This window comes from Melospiza georgiana, chromosome 2 (genome assembly GCF_028018845.1).
Source record: "Melospiza georgiana isolate bMelGeo1 chromosome 2, bMelGeo1.pri, whole genome shotgun sequence".
NCBI lineage: Eukaryota > Metazoa > Chordata > Aves > Passeriformes > Passerellidae > Melospiza > Melospiza georgiana.
This window is the reverse complement of record NC_080431.1, coordinates 32,046,452-32,072,068: the sequence shown is the minus strand read 5'-3', so window position 1 is coordinate 32,072,068 and position 25,617 is coordinate 32,046,452. Positions and strand designations below refer to the sequence as shown.

Sequence of the window (25,617 nt, the reverse complement as noted above, 5' to 3'; positions counted from 1 at the left end):
TTTATCAATAATTTTAAAAATTATTATTTTTTCATTTATACTGCAGTAGTTGACAGTTTTGTCCATTAATGAACACTTTGGAAATGTCAGTGTCATTTAGAAACAAACATTTTTTTTCCTAACTTGGATTTGTGAGTGGGAAAAAGCAAGCACCAAAAAGGTATAAGATGATGCAGTCTGTGTAGTTTTGAGGAGTATAAATTGTTCACAAATTTCAAATGAACTTTCTAGCTCTGAAGTTTCAGAGACGATTCCTCTGTGAACTGTTGCACTGTTGATGGCCTGAGCACAGACACGCAGCTAAAGTAACACTCATTATCCTGAAACAGGCAAACTGGACCACACAAGGTAAATAGGACAATGTGCAACCGAGGGGATGTTGTTGGTGTGCTGAGGCTGGGGAGAGGAGCTTGTTACAGCTACTTGACATGCAAAATTCTCTTTATATAAATTCTTAGGGACTTGGGAAACTTGTAAGCACCATTAAAAGGCTCTCTCTTAATTCATGATATTATACGCCTTGAGCAGGCAGTAAACAAAATCTGTTAATTAGCTGGCTCTAAGTGTCTGAATGGTTCCTTTTCAATGTTTGAGTATTTCTTTCACATGGAAATCCTGAAATTTGAGCCTAGAAATTCACTCCTGTGCCAACTGGCTAAATACTTGGGTTTTTTCTCAAAAGCTAAGACAGTAGTACTGCTAGTACTATACACTATTATGAAAACTAAAAGACCACTGCCTCTTGCTGTAAGTTGAACATTGCCTTCCAATGTAGAAGCAAGAAAGACACATTGCTTCAACATTAGTAATCTTAACAGAATAGGCAGGGGTAATCTTAACAGCTGATCACTCTAATAATATTTCGAGAAGACATGGACAAGAATATATTGCAAACAAAAGCCTTTGAAATGTAGAGGGAAATCCAAATGCTACAAAATGTGTAATAAAAATAATGGTGGAAGATGGATAGCTCTGTCACATTCTTGCACTGAAATCAGCAAAAACTGATGGGTTACACAAGTTAACATAAAGGCATATGAGAGCCTAAAAGTGACCAATCAAACACCATAAGCTTGCAAGACTGAGTCCCAAACCACGTTTATGCAAGAACACACTGATAAATCTAGCAGGGAAGTATTTGCTGAAAGCATCTTTGAAACAAAATTTTAAGCTCCAGGGAAAATATCTGTGGAATGTTTAATGAAAAAGAATTACTAGACTTCTGAAATAGATGGATTTCACTTTGGGCATCATCTTAGCTTCTCACCTTAATGAAACATAGCAAAACATGAACTCAACACATATTGTAAAGCTCACAAAAGAGGCATAGATTTTAAGGTCAGAAGGAGCACTGAAGAATCCAGTATGACCTTAGTGTAAACCAGACCAAAGGATTTAATCCAAATACTCAGTGTTTGAGTCCAGTAATTTAGTTAGAAAAGCACAGAAAGGCAAACAAGCTCCTACATGGGAGGTGAAAACAGAAATTGCAAGTACTCTGCCTTAACTGCCTGCATACACACACACACATACCTTGTAGAGCCTCACAACATACAGGAGAAAGTGGTGAAAAAATAACTGCACATCATCCCAGGATATGAGAGCTGTGAAAAAGTGAAGGCTTTCCAGAGATCTGCGTTTGTATCACGTTGTAGCTGCTGCTATTTCTTTCCTAACAAGAAAAGGCAGAAGATGCAGAGATGCAGTCTCTCAAGATGACAGAACCCTTTAAGCACACTTCTCTCCTTCCCTTCCTTTTCCTTGGGTTCTCCTTTATCTGGTAAAGCAGAAACTAATAATCTGAAATCCAGTTCCAGCTCTTCTCTTCCTTTTCAGTGGAGGTAGACAAAGCTTGTCTTGTTTGCTTTCAGAAACATGAACTAATTAGAACCATTTTTCTAATTTCAGTGACTTTTCAAAAACAAAAGGCTTTTCTCTCAAATTCTCCTGGTTTTTTTTTGATGTACCAACAAATTCCACATCTTGTTCAACAGGGAAGAAATGTAACCTACTGTGCTACAGGAAACTAACAGCAGCAGTGAGGGCTTTTCTCAGCTATCACATCGGAAGAGTGCAAGATGCTGCCACTTGCAATTTACAAGACAGAAATACGTTTTAAGGAAAGATTGCTGTCTTCTCAGATGTTGTCATTGGCTGTCATTGACAGCCTTCAGAAGACGCAAGAATCGAAAGGTTAACTAAATAAACACGTGCAAACTTGCCCATGGCTGCTGGAGAACTGTCCAACACCTTACCAGCTTTAAGGTACACCACTCAAGGCAGTATTTCGCTGCTGCTTTTTGGAGCTTGGTAAGAAATGGTCAATAGCGGCAAGGCAACCTGTTACTTTTGTTCACTGCCGAGAAATGCCACTCAAACTTGGAAGGCATTGAAGATGACATCATACATTCGAATAAGATTACAACAACTCTTTTGTTAGGTGCGAATGAGGCATTAGCGATCTGGAAGTGTAGATAAAAAGCACCAGGAAATTCTAAATGTTAAGTCCTGCCACTCTTGAATAAGAGTTAAAGCTGCTGATAAAGTAAGAATTCGGGAAAAGGCAATCTTTTTATTATGTCAGTGGTTTTAATCACAGTTCCTATGGTCAGGCACTCGGATTAGCTGGTCCTCATTGGTCCCTTCCAACGAAAACACTATCTCTTCTTACTCTATTTCTATTCTATTTGCATTCTACGTTGTCAGAATGAGATGTCTTTCTTCTATAGACCGTTCATATTGCATGGAAGAAGTTTTGTGGGAAATAACATTATTTTTCAGGTATTGACAGGTAAGGCTGTCAAATTCCAGCTTTTAACTCAGTAATTGATGAACTTTTGATTAAGGTTTCAGGGTTGATTAGAGAAATTATGATTTCTTGATCTCAGGAGGTTTGCTGGCACATGCACTGAGGTATTTGTAGTGAGGTTTGTGCACAGAGAAGCCGTGCTGTTGACAGCAGAGGAATTTGTCTTTTGGAATTAAGCAAGGTCAAGGCTTGGACAAAGAAAATATAGAGATTGCATTATTTTTTTTCCTCCTGTGATTAAAAACTAGATAGCAGCATGGTTCCTCAAATAGCCTTTAAGCGCTAGTTGCTCAGAAGGTTTGCTTTACAAATACATCCTAGTTTAGCGCTCACTCCTGGGTCACTGAGAGAACTTCAAAGACCTGGAGGCTCTTCCCTGCATCACTCATTCGTGTGCACCACCCCGTCTTTTTCCTGGAAAAGCATGGGATGAGAGACCGGAGAAGGCTCAAAGAGATGCATGCTGTAACCCTTCAGGCATGCAAATGCAAGGGGGCGATTTAAGAGCTGCTGTATGCAGACAACTCTGCTGGCCCTAGGTGTGACAGCCTTTTCGCCGGAACTCCAGATCTGAGGGAATGCAGTCTCTGAGGAGGCGGCACCCAGCCCTGCCCTCTGCCCGCTCTCGGCTCCTTTCTTCTGATGTGCTGAAAACCGGCGAGAGGCAGAACCTGAAGCCCAGATTGCTGCTACTGGTTAAACTTTACTGATCTATGTTTGTCTAACGAGGACAAAAATAGAGTTTATGACAAAGCTGTACCTATAAATGTGAATACAGTTCACACACGCCCCGTCCTTTGGTTTCCCTGGCACCTCAGACAAGCGCTTGGGGCTGAGTGTGGAGGGACACCTCCCAGCACATGAAGCACGGCTCTGTTCCCTGCTGGCTCCTGAAGCCTCGCTCCTAGAACAGAGGAGCCGGGGCACCATTAATGCACACACAGCCCCTGAGGCACCGTCCTGGTTCCTCCTGCAGCACCCGCCTACTTCCACAGCCTCACGCCTGTCGGCGAGCAATTCCTTCTCTGAGGAAGGGTGGCGGGGCACGGCCCTCCTGCGGGGTGTCCCGCTGGCGACCTACGCCCGATGGTCCCCAAAATCCACAGGAAGGGACAGGGACCTCCGGGGCCTCCCGCTCTCCCTGCCCCGGGGCTGCAGCCAGGTTTAACCCTTCCCGTACACCGCGGCCACCTGGGCGCTGCTCGTCCCTGCTGGTGCCCGGGGGCGGAGGTAGAGCAGAATGGGGATATCTGGAGCCCCCCCGGCCCCGCAGCGGTGCAGGGCGGTGGTCGCCGCGCCTCCACCTCTCTCCGGCTCGGGCTGCCCGGGTACCGCGGCCGGGGCGGGCACCCCGCTCGCTGCGCCGCCGGCAGCGCCGATCCGAGCGGCCGCCGCCGCCCGCGAACGCTGGAGGGGGCTCTCGGCCACCTCCTCCCGCCGGCGGCTCCCCCTCCGGGAGGGGGCAGGGTTAGGGGAGGGAGGTGCAGCCGCGGCAGAGCGGCGGCGAGCGGCGTCCAGTTCCCGCTCCCCCGGTCCGCGGGCGGCAGCAAGACCGGCTCCTCCGCCGCCGCCTGCCTCCCTTCTCCGCGCCGGCCCGGTGGGCTCCCCGCGCTGCCAAGCCGGACATGGCGACCCTGCTCCTGCGAGCCCCTCGCTGTCCTCCTCTCCCTGCCGCCGCCGCTCCTGCCGCCGCCTTCTCCTCCTCCTCCCCGCGGAGCTTTTAATGGCTCGGACCTCCGGCGGCCAAGCGCGACTGCCCCTGCACCAGCCGCAGCGAGGAGAGCCGGCGGGAGCCCGCGCCGCCCCAGCCCCGCGCACGGTAAGGGCGGCACGGCAAACAATGGGGCCGGGCGGGAGCGGCGGCGGGTGGCGCCCGCCCCGCCGGGCACCGCGGCCGGGGCTGCGGGGTGAGCGGCGGGACCCGCCCGCGGGGCGGCCGGGGCGGGCGGCAGCCGGCGGCTCCGAGCGCCGCCCCCGGCACCGCCGCCCCCTCCCCGGGCGGTGACAGCGCGGCGGACACCCCGATCGGCTCCGAGTAATCCCATTACCGCGGGTAATCCGCGGGCAGGCTCCGCGCAGAGCGGCGCCCGGACCGCTCGCCCTTCCCCGCGTCCCTGGGCTACCGCGGCCGGGCGCAGTCCGGGCGGCGGCGAGGGCGGCAGCGCAGCTTGTGCCTTTTGTTTCGCCCCGGGCTGGGACCCGGCCCCCGGTGCCGGCGGCGGGGCGGGAGCCCTGGAGGTGCCGGGCGGAGTTGTAAGGACGGCCCGGGGAAGGGTTTAGCCCGGCCGGCAGCCGGCGGGGAGGTGCCGCTCCGGGGGGCGTGCGAGGGCAGCGCCTCCCTCCCGCCTCGGTTCGGGGCGGCCCCGCGGAGACGGGATGGGACGGGACAGGCTCCCGCTCGCTCCTGGCCAGGCCCACCACGCCGGGTTTCCCGAGTGGCTGCAGCGGCTGCAGCCGCCCGGTTCTCCCTCACTCCCTCCCTCACACGCAGGGGTGCGCAGCCTGGGGGACTCCGCACCTCTGCCATCACCGTGCCCGGGTCCAGGCTGGCGAGTTCGCCGGTTCCAAACCGAACGTTGCCTTCTTTTCGTTATGCTCAGCCTCAGAGAGCCGGGAGCCGCTGGGCAAAGTTTAGCGTAAACTGCAGCTTATTTCCAGAGCGGGAGCTCATGTGCGGTAGGCCTACTCAGCTTCTGTGATACGGCTGCTTTCTCTCTTTTCAATGCACGCGTAAACTCCTTGGAGTTGATTTAAAGTTGCCGGATTTGCTTGATTGCCGGCATGAAATTACTCTGTAGCGTATCTTTTTCGGTCACAGCCTTCTTACTTGGGTTACCTTCAAAGAGATTTGTCCCTCGAGTGTGGAAAAGTGGTTGCTCTAAAAGAGCAGCATCGATCAGCTGTTCTGTTATTCATATCTCTCAGATACCTTGACTCCTGCTCCACATTGCTTCCAATTCACAGCAAGCAGCTGATGCTGGAATCAAGCCGAGAAAAATAAATTTCTGGAGCAGGTCACTTAAGAAAAGCCCCAAAAGTTCTCTTTGAATTAAGATACCTCTTTCCTCTACTTTATGCAAGAATTGTGATATCTAGCTAATTGGTGGATCTGAGCCTTTTAGAAATGCTCCTGCCTCCCAGGAAAGTCCCAAATCCTCTTAGCTGTGCCTCACGTGTCCGACCTGCCGGGCTCTGGGAGCTCGGGGCTGGCTCACAGGACAGGACAGGACAGGACAGGAGGGGGCTGTGTGTGCTTTCCCTGCCGTGCCCATGAAGCGACCGCGCTCTTGGTGAGAGCTCCTCATTTTCCCCCTTTTGCCCTGGCCTTCTCCAGTGGCAGAAGTGCCCAGCAAAGGGTAACAACTCTTGTGGCTCAGGAGTCCCGCCAAATGTTTGTGCTTTCCAGTTGAGAACTTCATTCTTTTAGATACGGTTTTGCTCCAGGATTTGGCAGACTCTCTTTTTCTTTGTAAATAACTAAGATGAGGGGTTATATGTAATATATTGAATTACGGTGGCTATTTTTGAAATCTTAGACGTGGCTGTAACGGTCCAAACATGGTGCAAATTCTTCTGTCCCTATGGAATTAAGTTCAAATGTAGAACTGCAGATCCCTGTGGAAGGCATAGTTGGCAGTAGGGCGAGTTTGTCATAATGAGAAGGGGTCGAAAGTTGTATTTCTCTGCTTGTTTTTTTGCAATAACTTGTACAATCAATTAAATTACTGTTTTTCTGCACTCTTTTTTGAACAAACCAAACACACTAGGAAAGTGGACAACATATTCAACAGCAACGTAAAACTTCAAATAGTCAAAAGTTGGTATGAGATTGAATATGTAGTATCCAAGCTTGACTTTTATTTAATGGCTGGACTTCAAATTGGATTTTTTCCTTTTTTTTTTTTTTCCCTCAGGTTGACAGAGTTCATTAGTCATTTTGTAATCAATATCTTTAAGCATGCTACTTGTAACTAAACTTTTTGAAATGAAATTGTGGAAGATAAATGACCTGAGGGGAATCACCGCTTAAATGTGATGATTTGAAACAAGAAAAAGAAAGACTTGCCCTATGAGATGTATTTCTGCATTAAAATTCAGATAGAGAATTCTGAATTTGTAGAGTTACTCAGTAAATTTTCCCTGCTGATTTTTAGATTAATTAAACTTAGTAAAAAATCCAAACTTCCACTTAAAAAATTCATGTGTGATGATAATTAGCGAGTCTTCTAAAAAGAAAATATATAAAAAATTTTGACATTGATGAATACGAGGCTGCCAGTTCCGGCAGCTTTTTAGATAATGTATGCTTCATGATGGAGCTATGCAAAAGAAATGCTTCTCTGGTTTGAAATATCCTTACATTAAGTCTTTACTTGCTCTTGGGCATGCTTTTCTTGAAGGGCCTGGCTGCTGTGGAGAGTCCCAAGCTATGATGTGTTAGGGCATGGAGCTGGGGAAGGTGCTCCTGGGGTACCCATAGTGTCTGTAGGTTGTTGGGCAGAGAAACCCCAGGGTTCAAGAGTCAAATGTTCATCACCAGCTGAGCTGGTGCCCTCAGGTTTTACAAGGTAAAAGAGAACAGTGTTGGCTGTTCCTTGCTTGTTAGTGGTTGTCCTTCCCTCTTTCCCGAGACTGGAATTTGCAGTGCAGGGCAGTGCTCTGACCTTGGCCTCTCCTCTGCTCCATTTGGGGAAAAGCAGATCTGCATCTTGCTGACTGCAGCGGGGATCTGGATCCAGAACTTCCAGAGGATTGACTCAACTCATCTTTTCAAGCTTACGTTCATATTTAGGAAGTATTTTTTGTAACTGTAGGATTGGGTTACAAACCCTCATTATATACATAAACGAAGCTCTTGGTGGATGCTTTCAGCACTTAAACCTCTGTGTTACTAATCTTGGTTAAATTCTAGGGCTGAATCAATGTATTAGCATTGTGCTTTTCATGCTGTGCTGTTAGCATTCAGGACTAAGCTTACTGGGTTTGGTTTCTGGTTTGATTTTATTCCCCCAACTGTTTTTTCATGGTTCTTGTCTTTGCCAGTGCCCTTATTTTATATTGGCTTTTTTAGAAAAGCATGATGAAAATCCTGTTTATTGAATTTGGGTCCACCAACCGGTTCTGCTTTTTCTGTTTCTTCTTTTAGAAATTGGCATGTTTATTTTAAACGGCCCTTTCCAGACTCAGTTTCTTGACTTTGAAAGCTTGCAGTTTGTGTATTTTCTTTCTTTATATTTTTCCTTTTTTTGTGTACTTTTTTGACTGGCTGAGTAGATGGTGAAGTTTGTAGTTTACAGATGGACCACTGAACTCAGGCATAAGGGAACAGCTTGTTTTTCTGGTTGTAAAGGCTCAGAAGACTAATTACAGAGGTATAAAAGGTCATCAGGCTCAAGTCAGCTTTGAATTTGTGCAAAATGTCAGTAAATGTGGCCTGCAGAAATGTAGGCAAATCAGACAGATCAGTCTTTGTGGGTTGTGGGCACTATCTTCTTTGTCATCAATTGCAGCATGATGAGCTTTCTGACCTTGTCTGCAATGAAGCAGACTTGATTAAATGTTATGAGAAAGGAAAATATGATATGCCTTTTGGGGGATTTGAGAAGCAGGGATGATCCTTTGCAACTACATTTCTTTTCCCTTATTCTGGAAATATAAATGGAGGAAATTGTTCCTCATGCTTGGTTGTCAAAAAGGACTTAAAGAAAAAAAGAATGGTGTCTCTGTTAGCTGGTACTCAAACAAAATGAAGCTTTGTTGGCAAAGTTCAGGAAGGTGCTAAAGTTCTGTTTTCTGTTGATCTCATGTGGGAGCTGATTTTTGTAGTGTGCCCTTCAGTGTTACACAGTGAAGTCTGTACACCAAAATCTGGTTTTGTGTCGCTGTATAATACAGAGGAAAAAAACTTTCTCAAGCTGTGAAATCTAGATATTGAGACTTTCAGGAGATTTTTGTACAATACCAGTTTGTTACTAGGCATGAGGAAAACCGGGGAGTTGGGTGATATTTTGGTGTAAGGCAGGGATGATGTTTGCAGACATTATCTTTCTCAGCTTATAAATTGGGTGTAGTGATAAAAGCCCCTGGAACGTGGGAGGCTGTGTCTCTGAGATGCTGCTTCCCTTACTGGTGCCTATGCTCTGCTCTGGTGCCTGCCATTAAAATCAGGTTTTTGGTGTCAGCACTGGAGGTTGCTGACCCATGGCACAAGATTTATCAAATGTGTGGCAATGTTAACAATGACTTCAATCCCCATTTCCTTCCAAACATGCTGTCCTGGGATGGGGAGAAATTAATGGTTTGGACCTTGGAGGGTGACTGAATTTGCCATAATGGAACTGTGTTAAGAAGCTATTACACTCCCATTTGACATGTGATCCTGCTGTCTTGTAAGGCTCTCTAAATTGCTGTTTCAAGTTCACTGCCTTGTTAGGGGTAACAGAAGTGAAAAGTTATGCAACCAAAGGGGACCCCTCCTCCCCTAGGTATAGGTCTCCCCAGAGCATCTATTTCTATAACACCAGGTGTTGAGGTGTATAATACACAAAATATTACAGAAATTCAGCAGCAGGAGATGTGTCCCATGGCCAGTTTTATCTGAGGAAAAGCTGTGACTTTCTGAGCAGATATACCAGTATCAAGCCATCCTTGTTTGAAACAATTGTGTTTGAGCTCAGGCACAGTGCTCTGTGTACAGAGGGAATATGGCATTGCTGCCTGGGGACCTGGGTTATCTTCCACAAAACATTGCTGGGGAAGAACACACTTTTTTGTGGGTCAGAAGGTGACTCACTGGTAAACTGGAAACCCTAGCAGTAACAGGAGGGAGTTGCTATTGTTGGGTGCTTCCTTTCCTGCTCTGGGGTGCTGCTTCTGCTGGCCACCACTGGCCTTTCTGCATCTTTCATGGCTGATTACTGCAGGCCCAGTAGTTTGATCGCTGGTCACCAATAATACTGATGACTGTGTCTCCTTAATCAAGGGCCTTTATTTTCAGTCACCTGCACCACAGACATGGGTCAAGAAAACATTTGTCAGTGTATTCTGACAGCACGAAGGGTCTGTCTGCTGAGTAACCTGAGTGCATTTAACTGGCTCTTTCTGTGCCACATCAAGCATTTTTCTGTTGGTTACACTCTTCAAATAATTTATTTCTGTGCCTGGATTAAGAACCTGAGCTGCCGATGTTATGTGTTCACTCTTTCAACCTCGGAGTGTTATTTTTGGACGTGTCCCAGCCTCTGTCTCTCCCCTGAACAATACTAAAGGTGTTCTGCAGGGACCTTTGCTAGCCTAGCAGTGGAGCACTGGCAGGCTGCTCATTAGTCTTTTATGTCTCTCCTTATCAGCTTTACTGAGAAACTCCCTATCGCTTTGGTTGCACATGTTAGAATAATTAGGCTTCCTGTTCAGCAGGTTTGTGTGGCATTGATTTTGGCCTGAAAGTTCAGGGGAGGGGAAGGATACCATTAAATTATATGCAATAGGATACCATAAAATTATATGTCTTCCATAGTTGCCTTTTTTTCATTCTGAGTTGGGTTTAAAACATATTATTACACAAAGAGAGGCAGAAATCTCAGGCAGACTTTAATGCTACTTAAAAGGGAGGTGGTTTCCCTTGCATTAATAAATAAGTGAACATAAATCTTGAATTTCTTAGAGGAAAAGAGGATGTGATGATTTCACTGTTCAGTTGGAAGAGAGCTTCTCATAATTTGGAGGCTCTGGGATCACAGCAGGTATCAGACAGACTTGGAGCATTTCCCTGGCCACCCTGGTCTTCCTATGATTATGGGAAGGGAGGATGGGATGTTGTTTGGGGATTAAGTATTTTTTTTTCTGTCCATCTCTCTCGTATTTCCAGTTATTCTGGAGTTTGCTGTTGCTTGTGGCTTACCATCAAAGTGAACTTAATTTGATTTGGTTTTATTTTGTTAATTCTCTACAGTCTTATGATTGCAGTAACAGTGATTACAGCTGAGGAGTCTCTGACCAGCTAGTTCTCTGTATAATAGCAGTGTCTTTTTCAGATTAAGGAAAAGTAAGATTTGTTTAGTTTGTCCTGCCTGAGGTTATTTTCTCAAACATTCAGCCTAAAAAGGAAGGTAAAGCTCTTGTGAAAGTAAGAATGTACTGAAATCATGTTGATTTGTTTTTTCCTCAGGAGTTTCCTATTTTCCTGGAAATGGCTAGTGTTCAGGCTCTGAAAAATACAGAAAATATTAAAGGGAGAAATGGAAAGGGGGCATTCAGTTGCTGTACATTTTAGAAAATGAAGCGTTTTTGAACTAAATAGTCCCCTTGCATTTTAGAAGTTAAACTTTGTGTGAATCTCTGGGATTAGCCTCCTTAGTTAATATTAATTAATTATTTTTTCAATTTGAAGACCTCAACTCCTATTTTATCATGGTGGGAATTCCTGCTGAAAATCTGTTTTACACTGTGTTTGTAAGACCTAAAGCCATTGTGTTTGCCTTTAACATATTAAACATTCAATAGTGCTTTTTAAGCAGAGGCATCAATTAGTGCATGTGGGAAGATCAACTCTGTGGTTATGCCATTGTAGCCTGTGTTGTTCATTAGCCATTTTGGGTGAATTGATTGGAGTAATATGGAAAATAACATTGTTTAATGTTTTGGTGCAGAGTGCCATTTTCCCCTCCTGTGTCCTTTGAAATTTTGATCATAATTTTCAGTACTATGAAGGAGAAAATACTAGAAGCCATTAAAAAAAAAAAAAAACACAAAATACTAGAAGCCATTAAAAAAAAAAAAGAGCAAAAAGGAAAGTGTATCTACAATGTGAGGTCAATAAATATTAAACTTGAAGCTAGCAGAAAATACCTTCAAAATGTCTCAATAGCAAATAAATAAAAGAAAATCAAAACAGATGGTGTGATAGTATTGCAGTGGGGAGAAGAGCAAGTGACTCTACCATTTGAATGCAAAAAATGTTTTAAAAGGCATTCTAATTAAGTGCTGCTCACAGCTCTGCTTTTAATAGTAATATTTGAATACTGAGATAGGTCCCGAATGGTACAATTCCAAGGGTGTAGGATCCATTTGCCTAAAACATGTGAGTCGGAAGTGAACCTCTAAGAGAAGCATTTCTAAACAGACCTGAGAGAGAGGAGAAGCTTTTGGTGGTAACTTTGTGGGGCAGGCTTTTCCATCTCAATATTTTTTTTCACACTGTTTACAAATAAGGCTTGAACAGTAGTGCTGCGCCTTTGTTTTTGAGTGTTCTCTGTCTGTACCTCAGTAAACCGGCAGGCAGGCAGCTTCAGCCATGCCAGGCAAGCAGTGAAGCTTAATTAGAAAGTGAGTGGTGGGTAGAGGAGAGACTCGGATGCCTGCAGCTGCTGCTGGAGGTCACCTGTGCTGCCTGTCAGCTGTGCCTGTGGCATGGGCATGTGTGTGGCTGGTCCTGTCCGGAGCTGATGCGGCCTCCTGCCATCTAATTAGCAAATCAGTAAACAGGACAGTGTCAGGAGAGGGTCTGGCAGGACAGGGAGGGTGGGGTGGAGCCAGCAGCGCTGGCTTTTCACCCCACGGGGGCTGAGGGAAGAGCATCGCTTGTGTGGAAACCAAAACATCACTTGTGTGGAGACCAGAGCATCACTTGTGTGGAAAGCAGTGGCTGTTATTGGCTCTGTCACCACGCGTGAGCACTTCTACACGCTGGCTCTCAGGGGCAGGAAATAAGTGTGGCACTGACGAAGCCTGTTCAGAAAGTGACATCTTCATCAAAAACCTTGCCCATATTGACACCAAGCACAGTTTCCCACAGTTATCTGGGAATGCTCCCTGGAGCTGTGAAGTTGTGTGACTTTATCTAATGAAGTACCGAAGCCACGATGCAGGAGACGGATATCTGCATGATTTTTAACTCCTGCTGTCCAGCTTTTAAAATGCAAATCAAGGACTATTACACATTCTGAACCAAGAAATTATCCAGTGGGCAATGCTGTGGACTCAAGCATTTGTGCCTTAATTTTGTGTGCAGTGTGTGCGCACTGAGGCAGCAGAGGAATCTCTGGAGCAGTTTCTAGTTGTAATAATGCTTCAAGGATCATTTGAAGCAATGGACAAGCAACACTTGAGAAAACCCAACACAGGGAAGCCATTCCTGTCTTCCTGAATGAAGAGAATGTGCATGATGGAGGTGAGCTAGGGACTAATAGCAGCATTCTGCAACTATATGACTGCAATATTAGATCACTGTTGTGATGGAGTAGGGTGTGTGTATGTTTTTCTACATCTGATGAGAAGAGGGAGCTCAGAAGAATTTTCTTTTTCTGGAACCAGGATATGTAGCCTTTTCATTTTCTCTGCTTTAAAAAAACCCTAACAACCCAACAGTCTATATATTCAAGAAAATTCAGACATACATCTGAAAGCATTAAAACTGAAGACACTGTTGTTCTTAACTGAGTAATTGCTAGGCTTGCTTTGACTCCCTTAAATCCGTTAGTGGAATTTCTTCGGGCAGTACATAAAACTAGTAAATTTTATTTCAAAGTTCTTTTCCTCAAAAGTGAGAATAATGTTTGAACATACATGCATTATGTTATTATTTGAAATATTTAAAGCAGAAAATAGGTGATATAACGAGAACAGCCAATACACAGAGAAAGAATGACATATTAAAGAATAATTATTAAAAGCTGGAGTAGTTAGTTGTAGAGTTGGTGAGCTGTTTGAGCATGTACCACAATGGATGGATATAAGTAACAGCACTACATTTTTTTCCCTTCCTGTGTCATGTAAAGAAAATAACAGAGAGCTAGGGATGCCTCTTCATCTTTGTATTTGAATTTTCTGCATGATCAGTGTGATATGAGGATATTTAGAGCTGCGGGGTGAGATAAAGTCTGTCCGTCAAGAAAGCTCAAAAAATTTAATTCTGGGGTAAACATAATTCAATACAAAAAATCCTGAGGAAGGGTCTGTATTGTACTTTTCTGCCTGCCTTTGTCAAAACAAAATGCCTCCTCTAACCTGAACAAAGTTCTTTCCACTTAAAAGCACACCAGGATTTGAACTGATGCTTGGATATATGCCATGAAGGGAAAATGGTAGCAGTACATCTAAAAAATGCCTACAGAAAAATGTAAAATGTGCCTAGAAGTTTTAAAGCCTTGTATCTGTGGCAGTTTTTGGGCTAATCTTAGAGAAGAAAGAATTTCAGAAAAAAAGGTGATCTGAGAATGGGTCCATTTTGGCAAGGAAAATGGGATTTGGAGACACGGAAGAGAAAATTAATCAGAATAATAGCTCTAGCTCTTACAAGGAGAATGAGTCTAGTAATGAAATTAATATCTGAGAATTAATTATGAAACCAACCTTTTATATATATATATAGGTATCTCAGGACCTAAGATGTGTGCAGATGTGTCCTGTTGCAATCAGGTGACAGTTTGGTTCAACTCGGAAGAGTCTGAAATGCCTGAGAGCTGGATTGTATTGAATCAGAATTCAATTCAATGGGTATTGAATTCTGGGTAGAAGTTCCCTTAAGTCTTTTGGCAGTGTCTAACTTTCGTGAGATAAAATATGCTGCAGCAATTCCTGGTTTGCGTGTATATATGTTCACCAATGAGTGAGTTTATTTTAAGCATTAACTTGCTTGTTTATGGAAAACCCTGGAATAGCCTGTTTTTTTTTTCACTAAACTTCCAGGTTAAATTTAATTGCAATTTTGTCAGGAGGACAAGCTAGTCTGGTTGCTTTTGAATGTGTTTAAAGAAAGTTTCGTAACTCCTTCTTTGGTATTCCTCCAGTAAGGCCTGATCCTTTTTTTATCTACAGAGTTTAAAGCTTGAGGGAACAATAAAGACTCAAATCAATTGGAAGTAATTGCAACTAGATCATCAGCATAGTTTTGTTTAATTTACAGTGTTTATTTAGTGCTCTCCTGTTGAGGAAGTTTAATCAAATTGCTCGGGCTCTAGAGGACTACGGGGAGCAATAGCAACGGCCCAGGTGCTTGTATTCAGGGCTGTATCTTATTTATATATAAATATAAATAAAAGTATGTATATATACACACACATATATATATATATTTGTGTTTGAGAAACAGATTTTTCATATCTGGTGCAGTGGCCTGGAGTGTTTCCTCTGTAGCTAATCATGGGGACAACAGGGGTCCCACTTGGCTGTGTGCTTTCCCAGTGGTGCCAGTCTTGTATTCCATGGATGCTCTTCAGACATCAAGAGACAGGAGCTCTGCTTTTAATTTAAAGTCACACAACAAGATAGGTGAAAAGAATTCTTTAAATACAGTGAAATGAGACTGTGTTAGTAGCATGTCTCTGCTGTTTTGGAATAGCCTTTGCAATAGCCTTTAGAAGCTCTTGGCTCTGTGTTTATTGTTTGTACTTCTTGTTTAATTGTGCTGTGTGCTCATCTGCCCTCCTTGAGGGCTGCAGTGTGCCTGGTGCAGTATTTCACTGTGCAGGGCTAGAATCCTTAACCCTCCCATTTGAGAGTGTCTGTGCTCTGGGACAGCTTCAGGCTGTTTTCCTCAGGGAATAACATGTGATGGGGACGGTTGAAAAGCAAAAGTCTTGACCTTTGAACACACGGAATGTCATGGGGATTATCCTTACCCAGTGTGCAATTAGTTCCTGTTAGAGGGAAAAACACTAACCCATTTCTTTGTGCCAGTTTCTTTTGTCCACCCTTTAGTTCCTCCTCTTCTCCCTCCACGAAATTCCCATATGCATAGACTGTTAGTGTTTTAGCAGGATTTGTGGGATTTTTTTCAGATTCATTAATAAGGCTGAATTTCTTTCAGGGTGAAAGAAAAACCTGATGTCAACTGAGGTTCTGAGATTCTATTTCTGTATGTCATGTGTGCTGCTGTTGACATACCAGGAAGAACAATTCCACCTGTGTTAGTTTTAATAACAGTTTATTAAAAAAACCCAACCAAAACAAACCATACTGTTGCTATTGTAAGGCTGATTAGGGAAATGTATTTGAGCACTTGAAATTAATTAATCTATGGCTTTTCTACTATAAATAGAGGGAGAGGAGTTTGCTATCTGAAAAATTCCACTAATGAAAGTTGGATGTTAGTGATGCTACTCTTTTGGGGTGTTAAGGATTATTTGGTTTTCTCCAAACTTGGCTATATTGATTATTTGTTCAGTATTAACTTGTTTTTCTTCTTGAATTCTGTTCATGTTTTAATTTCTCAACTCCTCTTTTTTTTTAATGCAGTTACTATCTGTGACAGCATTCCATCATATTTATCCTTAATATCCCTAGAATTCATCATTTCCATTGATAAGGTAAATGTAGTGGAAGGACACACTGTGTATGTTTTTTAAGTTTCAGTAAGCTTATAGCCAAAACTTCTTCTGACATGGAGTCCTGGGACTTGTAAGCAGTTTGTTTATATCTTCAACAAAAGATTGAAAGTGCAAGTATGTAAGTTTTGAGTAATGCTCTTTTTCCATTAGTCCTACAGCTTTCTTAACAGTAAGGAAGGAATGCACATCCTTGGAGGCTCATCTGGCATTTTGATGGCCCAATAAAACTTCAGGTTTTTTGGCATGAAGCTTTTAAACGTAACAGATCTTGTATGTGATTGGTATGATTTAGACTCCAAATGGCAAGCCTAGATTTGGAGAGTTATCCTAATGGATGTTTTAAAGGCTTTTTTGCTCCCCTGTGGCTGAATACAGTCAGTTAAAAATGTTCTTTGTGATCATCACAAGATTCAAACTTAATGTTTTTAAAAAGTAGATTCAAACTTAATGTTTTTAAAAAGTTCTGTTCTTTGTTGTGTAAGTTCTGCATATACTTTGTTCTGTATGTATGATTAAAATGCGCTGATTTTGAGACAGTTATCAGCTATTAATAGAATATGACTATTAATGATCTGATTTATTTAGATATTTATTTTATTCAGTAGGTTTTTTCCATAAAGAGAAATAATATTCTTTTTCTCTATGGACTTACAACTCAGTATCTTTTTCTGTCATTTAACATGAGACACTTTGACCAGTAAACACTTACCTTTCACTCTATAATGGACAGTCTCTTACATCCTGAATGGTAATTACCTTTGATTTGATTACCATGCTTAATTATTTTCAGTGATTTGTGGTATGAGCTTTGTGATGATTCCATTGTCTGCATAACTGTACTTTCAGTTATTGACTAAAGGACAAGTTTTAGGTAACTACAGGCTGGAGCCAGTGTTTGTAGAATCTTGGCAATGGGCTTTTCTGTATCCATAATCTAGTTCAAGGGTGCTCCCTATAAGGACTCAAGTTTTTGTTCAGGCATCTTTCAGATGTCTGAAATACCACTACTTCCATTAAAAGGAAAAGAAAAATCTACTTCATAGTTTGTGGTCTTACTGTTGGGGATCTTTCCTGCTGGTAAACTGGTCTGCTTCAAACTGCTCTAGTTCCTTCCTAAATCTTTTATCTTCCCACTCAACTTGCAGACCACATCCCTTACATGCTCCCACAATTCTGCAGATAGTTTGCTCCCATTATTCTGCAGATAGTTTGCTCTCTTGCTGCTCGGCTGTGTCAGTCTCCTCTGTTCCCTGGGAAGCTTTTTCTCTGCCCTGGGTTGTCCATTTCTAGAGCAGGGAATTGTTACCCTTGGGACAGAGAACTACAGGAGGACTCACAGAGGAGGGGTTTTTCTTCCTGGCAGCTGGCTTTCCAGAAAGATCATGAGTAACCTACTTACCGGACCACTGGAATTAGATCTGTCAGTCTCTCTTCTGAATTTTAATAATTTTTATCTCACTGTTGTCTTCCACAATACAGGAAATATTACATGCATTTTCTTCCTTGAAGTGTAATTACTCATTATTTTTATGCCTAGCTGAAGCAGTTTGTGATTAATAACCTCAAGGTTCCCTTTTGTTACCATATGCTTAGTCATTTTATCTGTGTTAGTAAGGCATGATGACCTATTTTGGTTAGTATGTCTGGCTTTTCAGCTGCAGGATGATAGCAGAAGCATATCTTGGAATTTCTGGGGTATGCTAGAGACAAAATAGGAGAGTAAAATACCAGAAATGTTAGTGGAGCCTGGATTCTGTTCTGTAAGATGTTAAAGGCCTGTGAGACTATGAAAGTTTTAAAGGGTCACTCTTGTTTTTAAAAACTGTCTTTAATAAGGAATTCATTTATGGAATTCAGATCATTTTAAGACCCTTGAAGCAAGGCTGACTTTACTACAGGAATTCAGTAAGGTGTCACTGTGCCTTATGTACATTAACAGAGGTTCTCTGCTTCCTGGCAGTACTGAGTTACTGAGAGCCGCTCATTTTTTTTTTTTTTTTTCATTAGATGAATGCAACGTTGAAGGCTCCTTACTGAATGAATCCATTAAGAGAGCTGCCTAAAGGGTATCTAATTTTTGCAGAACGTGCAAAAAGTCAGAGTCACTTTGCAAGCTGAGGGATGTGGTAACATACTATTTATTTCCTTTAAAGCAATATTGCATTGGCTGCTTTGCTGGTTCTTCATGCTTAGAATTTACTAATTGTGAGGGGAAAGACTTTAAAAGAATTGAATACTCATATGCATACTTTTTTTCCCATTGCATTGTCTTCCATTTAAATAAAAATTCTTTTTTTTCCTTAACTTAGAAGACTTGATGGCTTCATAGGTGTTTGGTTTTTATCCATCTCACCATCTTATGCACTGCAGAGATGAGAACAGAGCCATAAGCCTCCTGAATTGTATACACGTAGTATTCCCTGACTGCTAACTAGTCCTAGTAATTGCAAAACTCTCACTTCACTGTCAGAAGGATGAAAATATCAAGTTCATGACTGTGTGCCTGCTTTGTCTAGTAGCAACCTTAGTGCTTTTTCTGGAAGTTTCGTTGAAAATTGACTTGGTGAACAAAGAAGTGTAATTCACTTAGAGGCTGTACTAAACCCAGGATCCATCAGAGCAAGCCCAGGAGATAATGTGGGTTTGGCCTCGAACACAGTTGATAATTGAAGGGCAGGAGCAGTTTATCTGCTGTCCATGGGATGCTCTTGCTGGCCTTGCTACATTCCATGTGCTGAGAATAGTGTGGTTTTCCTAAGCAGGCCAGAGGTGATCCAGGGAAATCTTTCTGTGAGAAGGGGAGAATTAGGGCTTGTGAGACACCAGCACATGGGGCTCATGTGGCATTTTTCTTTACATTTTGATCTCTTGCCTATATCCATCATCCCTTACTGCAGAAATGAAGTGTGTGGTAGTTTTTCAGTACTGTTGTACAGTTATTGAGCAGAAGGAGTTCTGGTTCTGTAATCTCATAGCCGCAAGTAGAGCTTATCAAAATCATTGCAGGGCTAGACAGCAGTCTGGTTTGTACTTAGTGTCTATTTTAACATAGTGAGGTCTTCAGGTCCTTATTGGTGTGAACCTTTTCTTCTACAAGTGGGCTGCTGTGTGCAGCTTGGCTGCTTGCACGCCTTCCAGGGATTCCACCTTCCTCTCAGCTCCCCTGAGGAGTCAGCCTCAACTGTTCTGTTCAGCTTGCAGCTGGTACCACAGTCACTGTTTCCTCTTTGGTACCATTCCGTAAGCACTTTGAAAGTTGTCACAAGTTGACTCTGTACAGTCTTCTCTTCATTTCCCAGAAACATCACTTTTTCCAGGCAGAAATATTCCAGGTGGTGTTTCTTGGAGGAAGCGGTTCCATGCCTCTCATTAGGTAAATGGGCTCTCTTCCAACACCTGCTACTTCTCTGTTTTATTCCTAGGTAATCATCTCCTGCATTCCTGTTCCTGCATTCTTACAGACTATTATTGCAGAGTTGGCAGAAAATTAGGATTATGTGCACGAAAGCTTGAAGCACAAAAAGAATTTCAGGTATCTAACTGAAGACATCACATAAATTAGGTGTCTCACAAGCTTAGTGTCTTTTAGATAATTAAGGAACTTCTTGATATTTCAGTATATTTGAATAGTAGTGAATAAAAAATTAATTACGATCCTAAAATCTGAATATCTTTATGTATCAGCAATCATTCTGTTTTAAATAACAGTCTTGTTTGTGGTAGTGTTTTGTGGTTTGTTTTTTTTTTTTAAATTTCCTCTGTTGCATTTTTAGAGTTGACTTTTAAGGCATATCTTAGTGATTTTAGTTCCTTCCAAATGCTGTAGTAAAATTGACATTTTGGTATAAAGAAACAAGTTCTTTGCTAATTTCTAAGACAAAATGTTTCAGAGCAGTTCATGTAAACAAGATGATATAACACTGAAAAAGTGTGTAAATGTTGTTTAACCTACTGGTTGTGGAAAAGGAGATATTGAAGTAAAGGCAAACACATAATTACATTGCAAATGAATCTTTGAGATTTATCAGCTGATGGAAATGGACTTCTAGGAAAATGGCAACAGCAGTTGTAATGTGAAATTTTGTTCCTACCTAATGTGTTTGGTGTTCAGTAATAACTTAAGTCCTCTTGTTTACCTTTCTTTCATTTGAACCAAAAAAATTATCTAAAAATACTTTAAAATATAATCTTGTGCTGTCTTTTAGATTGTTTGGGTGTTTTTTTGTTTTGTTTTGTTTTTTGGTGGGTTTTTTTGTGTGTATGAAGTGGGGTTTTTTTGGTTTATTTTTCCTTTTTTGACTTGACCAAGTTTCTTGTCTTGCTAGTAAAGTATATATTAAGTTGTGGAGAGGAGTGGAAAGGAACACTGCCAAGATGCAGACTACAACCTAAGGTTATCTTTCTTAAATGATATGAAGGACACTTGCATAAAAAGTTTGGATTTTGTGTGAATTTTTTTTGTTTGTTTTGGTGGAGTGTTTTTGTTTGGGTTTGACGTTTTTTTGTTATTACATGTGTTTTGCTGCAGGAAAATGACCAGTTCTTGCCAAGCAAAACTCATGATGCTACTGCTGCTAGCCCTGGTCTAGAAAGTTCAGCATCTTAGGAGATGCGTGGTACCCTTCCAGTGTGCTTGTCTCTGAGAGATTGTCACCTCCCCTTCCCCTGCAGGCTGCTTTGTGCATGGCTGCTTGTGAATTCAGAAGGGACTTGTCCCCTACTCATGGGAACTTCAATTTCCTCTGATTTCTCTTCTTGGGGGGGAAAATGAAATAAACTACAAGCAGATTCCCTTCCTAACCACAATTCCTGGAAACTGTATGCTGTTGTGGGCATGTTTATTTTCTACTTTTCTTTCTTGCTGTGATCATCTCAGAGTTTTGAGGAATGGAGCAGTCAGTTTATTTAAAAACCTGTTATAGCAAAATGTCATTTACATAAGCAACAGTAGATGCCTTCATGCTTCTGAACTCTCTTCTCCTTTGCAGAGACTCAGAAGATTTTTTTGTCAGTCTAATCAAAGGATACCCGGTAATGTTAGAGTTACATTTTCAGAAAGGCAAGACTGAAAATTCAAACGTTCTCATATACACTTAAAGAAGGGCTCTGCTTGAGCTTTCCTTTTCAGAGTGATCAGAGCTCAGTCCAGCGCTCAGATGCTACTTGTGTTTGTAGTCAAAGGCTGTTTTGCCTTCAGTTCTTAGTAAAGTTGAAGGATGAAAAAATGTTCTTGGTGTGTGATGGGGTTTTGCAGTGTTTTTTCATGCCCTTCTCCCTTCAGCCAGCTGCTTCTCTTGTGCTTACATCCAGACCTTAACTTTACCTGATTAAGACCTTTTTAGGTTTTGTTTGGATATTAGTTGATACTTATTTCCATTTCTTTGTAGTAGTGTTTGTTCGGAAAATACAAGGATCATAAGTTGCTGAAATTGGAAACATAAAGGAAATTTCAATTGGTGAAAAAACCCAAGATGGGTGAGTATATCTTAAGAATAGCTTCAAAGGATGTGAAATACATAGGAAATTGTTAAGGCTGATTTCTGATTGTTTATGGAAAGAGAAGAGTTAATGCTGAAAGCATAAGAACATGCAACAAGGTAAGAGAGGCCTGAGAGGGAAAAGCTGGCATCTTCCCTTGCTAACATAGTTTTCCAATATCTTCTGTTTGGAGTGAACAGTTGACCACACTAATGAGGTCTGGTTTTTCCTGAAGGTGTTATGCTTGCCATAAAAGTCCCAGGTGGTGGTGCATGACTGAATAAACATGATTCTGGGTGTGTATAGGAAAGTACAGATCACACATTTTAATGGCCTGTTTCTGTCCTGTTTGACTGGTTGCCTAAGAGTGGCTCCAGAATAAAATTTACCTGTTACTAAATGATCTGGAGTCGTATATTCTGATCTGTATCTAGCACTGGTAATGTCCAGAGTAGTACCAGGGAAACATTCATTCATGGAGACATGCCTCATTTTGTTTATTTGAAAACAAAGCAGTGCTGCTTTTATTTAAGAAGCAGTCTCAGAATTAGTGACAGTTCAAAGTTATGCAAAGAGGAATGAGGTACCAAAAGCTAGACTAGAGCTGTAGCCCAAACACTTTTGTGGTTTTGCATGATCTCTAGATAAGGCAGAGCGTCGTGGGAGCACAGTGTCACCAGAAGAGGCGGGGAGGCATTTGTGTTATGTTGATGCTCTGGATGAAGCTGCACACTGGTGAGTGGCACTGTTTTGAAATCACAGTGGAGAAGTAGAGGTGAGTCACTGAATCAGTCATTTTAGTCCCAGTTTTGAAATTTTTGGGATAATCACTGAGTGGAGACAAGTAAGCCCAAGACCATGACAAAAGAAGCACTAACAGATTTACTGTCATCTGGTAAGTGGTGCTGGTATCTCAAGGAAGAGTTGCCCAGCGGCATGATGCGTGTTGGTGGGTGGGCTTTGTTGTTTGACAAGCAGCTCAGATGTATCCCATCTCATGCCTGAGTTATTGTTGGTGGTCTCTCCTGTGCAGGAGGAGAAATGTGGGCCGCTGTTCTGTTGCAAGCCTGTCATGGGAGCCAGTAGGAACCAGCTGTGGATTTATGTGGTTCATGTAACCAGGCTGTACAGCTGAGAGTCTGGGCAGAGGATGAAGGGCATCTCCAGTCCCCCTGGCTTCAATGGTTTGTGCAGAACAGGAGAGCCACCACACGCTGTAGAATTTATGGGGCGGCTGAAGAGGCAACCCCATACAGTGTTGGAACAGACTGGTTGATTTCTTGGAGTTTGAATTTTTTTTTTTTTTTTTTTTGAGTTCTGTGTGTCTGCATGCAGAACATGAAAGTGTAAGAGGCAGTGTATGAGGCAGAGCAAGAATGCACAAAGCAAGAGAGAGCTTGTTGATTAGCCTGCTGTCTGAAAAGAGATTTCACGTTGGGAATTTCTGCATGACTGATTCCTCCTTCCCAAGGGAAGGATTTTCTCTGGGTTTCAGCTCAATCAGTTTTTCCCAAGAGAAATAACATACATACGGTCTAAATATTTTCTAGTTACTTGAGCTAAAAATGGGTGGTGATACTGAAAAATGCAAATTTACTTCTCTCTGGAAGCTCACTTTCTGCAAGGGAACCAAAGTTATATACTTTTTTTTAAGGTTCTTTAAGCATGTTTTTATCAACAGGTGAGAAATGTAACAGAGTAGCTACCCTTCATGTACTATAATTGTATTTATAATGTGGTAGTAAGGCTGTGCAAGTGGGTAAATATCTCATCGTATGAGTGGGTGCATAAATCTGTTAGTGCTTCATAAATCTCATCAAGAGGTCATTTTCTTGACATCTCCCAGATTCATAGTTTGCCTGACAGCCATTTTAGGGAGGAGAGCTACAGGCATGGCTGGGGATGTGAAGGCAGAACAACCTTTAATGCTGTTTTTTAGTGTCCCCGGTTTCTAAATCCCTGCAGAAGTACAGTGGCCTCTTTCTTCTTCCCCCTTTATCTTCCTCATCCCCTTCTGCTACTGACATCTGGGAAGTGTGCAACTTCTCAAATTACTTTCAAATTCACCAGCACAGGACTGTAATTGAGCTCAGCCACCTGAAATGGGGGACAGGAGCTCCTCTTGTATAACTCACCTCTAATGAGGTTTTCAGTACCAGGCCACAAAACAGAAGTAGGTAAATCAGATTGTTCAACGTAGGCAAAATTACAGACTTTCTACACCTAACCCAGTCCAGAAACATGTAGCTTAGCTGTGTTCATATAAGAGGAACATGATAAAACAAGTGCAGTTCTCCAATAGGAAGCAAACCTTTGTCTGACTTGTGGCTTCAGCAGGTGCTGCTTATGCATGTTCCTTTTCAAAAGAGGGGGTTTGCCAGCAATGAAATTATTTACCCTCGATATTTCCAGGCAGAGGTCTGGCTTAGCCCAGCATTTCACCTCTAATAATAGTCAGGAGTAATACATATGGGGAGAAGTGTTAGTAAAACAGTGATCCCTCCCAACTTTTGGCAGGCTGTAGTTCAAGGACTTTGAGCAAGAAAGTCGTGTCTGCTCCTTTGTTTAACAATCCTTGACAGACTTTCTTTTGTGAATACATCTAACTGTGTATTAATGTATTTTAAATTTTTGCCGTCATAACATCCTGTCACAATGCCATTAACTTTGGTATGGAAAAAGTCCCTCCTTTTCCTCTTGTTTTTAAACCAGGTGCCTGATAAACTTCATGTTATACTGCTTAATTCATTTATTCCGAGACATGATTTCCTATTTAGTTTTTCCATAATACCATTCATGGTATTATGTCTGTCATTTTATCCATCTTTCCTCCTAATCTAATTGCACTTGTTTGCTCAGTTCTCCTTAGGTTGAAGTTGTTTCAGACCTCCCATTCTTGGCACTCTGAATCTTTTCATGATCAGCAGAATGCTTCTCTGAAAGTTGCTTGGTGCAGCCTCTGTAGCTGCAGAGCTACTGTGGTGTTCTGTCAGGTGCCCCTGAGCTGCTCTCTCCTGCTGCTCCCTTTGCTCTCCCAGCCAGCACGGAGCTCTTCATCTGTGAGTGTGCAGTTCCTGACTTTAATTAAATTGTGGTGACTCCAGGGTTCCCGTTCCCTGTATTGGCTGTGACTTTGTGGTGCGTGTGAATAAATACCTGACAAATCTATCTGCAGCTCAACGTAGTGAGCTGACTTTATAATTTTGCAGCTTGCTCCATTTTTCACATAAATAATGACTGTATTGAGTAGCACAAATGCAAAATCAGGGCTCTAGTGAAAACTGACTGTATATGCCTGTGCTGTTTCTTTCAGTCTAACCAATTGTTAATTCACATGAAGACCTTCCATTTTATCCCATGACAATTTAATTTCTTTAAAAGCCTGTGGTGAGAGACATTGTCAAAGGTTTGTTAGAGATCCAAGCATGTTATACATATCATACATACCACATGTCCCTATATATGTCACAGCAAGTTTGCAAAAGAAGTCATGCCATGGTAACATTCCTTTGTCATGTTTATTTGCATACCTGCTGATCTGTTCCACAATTTCTATCAACTTTCTCAGGGTAGAAGTGAGCCTATAGCTACCAGCCTGTTGTTCCCTGGAGTTCTTTTATTGAAATTGGCAGTACATCCTCAGCTTTTTATGTCTTGTTTTTTGAGTTTGTCTTAGAGGGAAGCTGGGCAGCACGGTAAATAGTTCTGTGGTGGTATGTTGAAGTGCCTTTAAAATTTCTGGGTAAATAGCATCTAAGTCTGTTGGTCCTAAAGTCTGCTCTAATGTTGCTGTGGTTTTGACAGTCTTGTGCCTGTGCCATTTTCTTGCTCCCATACACACCCTGCATTTTCCTGAGTTTTGGGAGAGTGGTGGCCAGTTTGTCTCTGTTGTCCCTTGGCCCTGCTCAGTAGCTGAGCAGACTTTCCTTCTGTGCCCTGAGTGCTTCCCATGTGTGAAACAGGAGCTGAAAAGGAGGAGGTTGCTGGAAGGCAGCAATATACAGC

At 42.4% G+C, this 25,617-nt stretch overlaps 1 protein-coding gene across 5 annotated transcripts in view; it reads left to right on the top strand.

Moving 5' to 3' along the window:
* Window positions 1-4,316: 4,316 nt before the first annotated feature.
* Window positions 4,317-25,617, top strand: part of FARP1 (FERM, ARH/RhoGEF and pleckstrin domain protein 1) — a 201,519-nt gene continuing 180,218 nt past the window's right edge. For 4 of the 5 annotated variants that reach the window (XM_058019154.1, XM_058019153.1, XM_058019152.1 and 1 more), the window contains exon 1: window positions 4,317-4,628. The gene's annotated coding sequence lies outside the window, so the exon portion shown is untranslated. Of the gene's footprint in view, window positions 4,629-5,351; window positions 5,486-25,617 lie in introns of those variants that run through there. The other variant, XM_058019150.1, reaches the window with a different exon arrangement.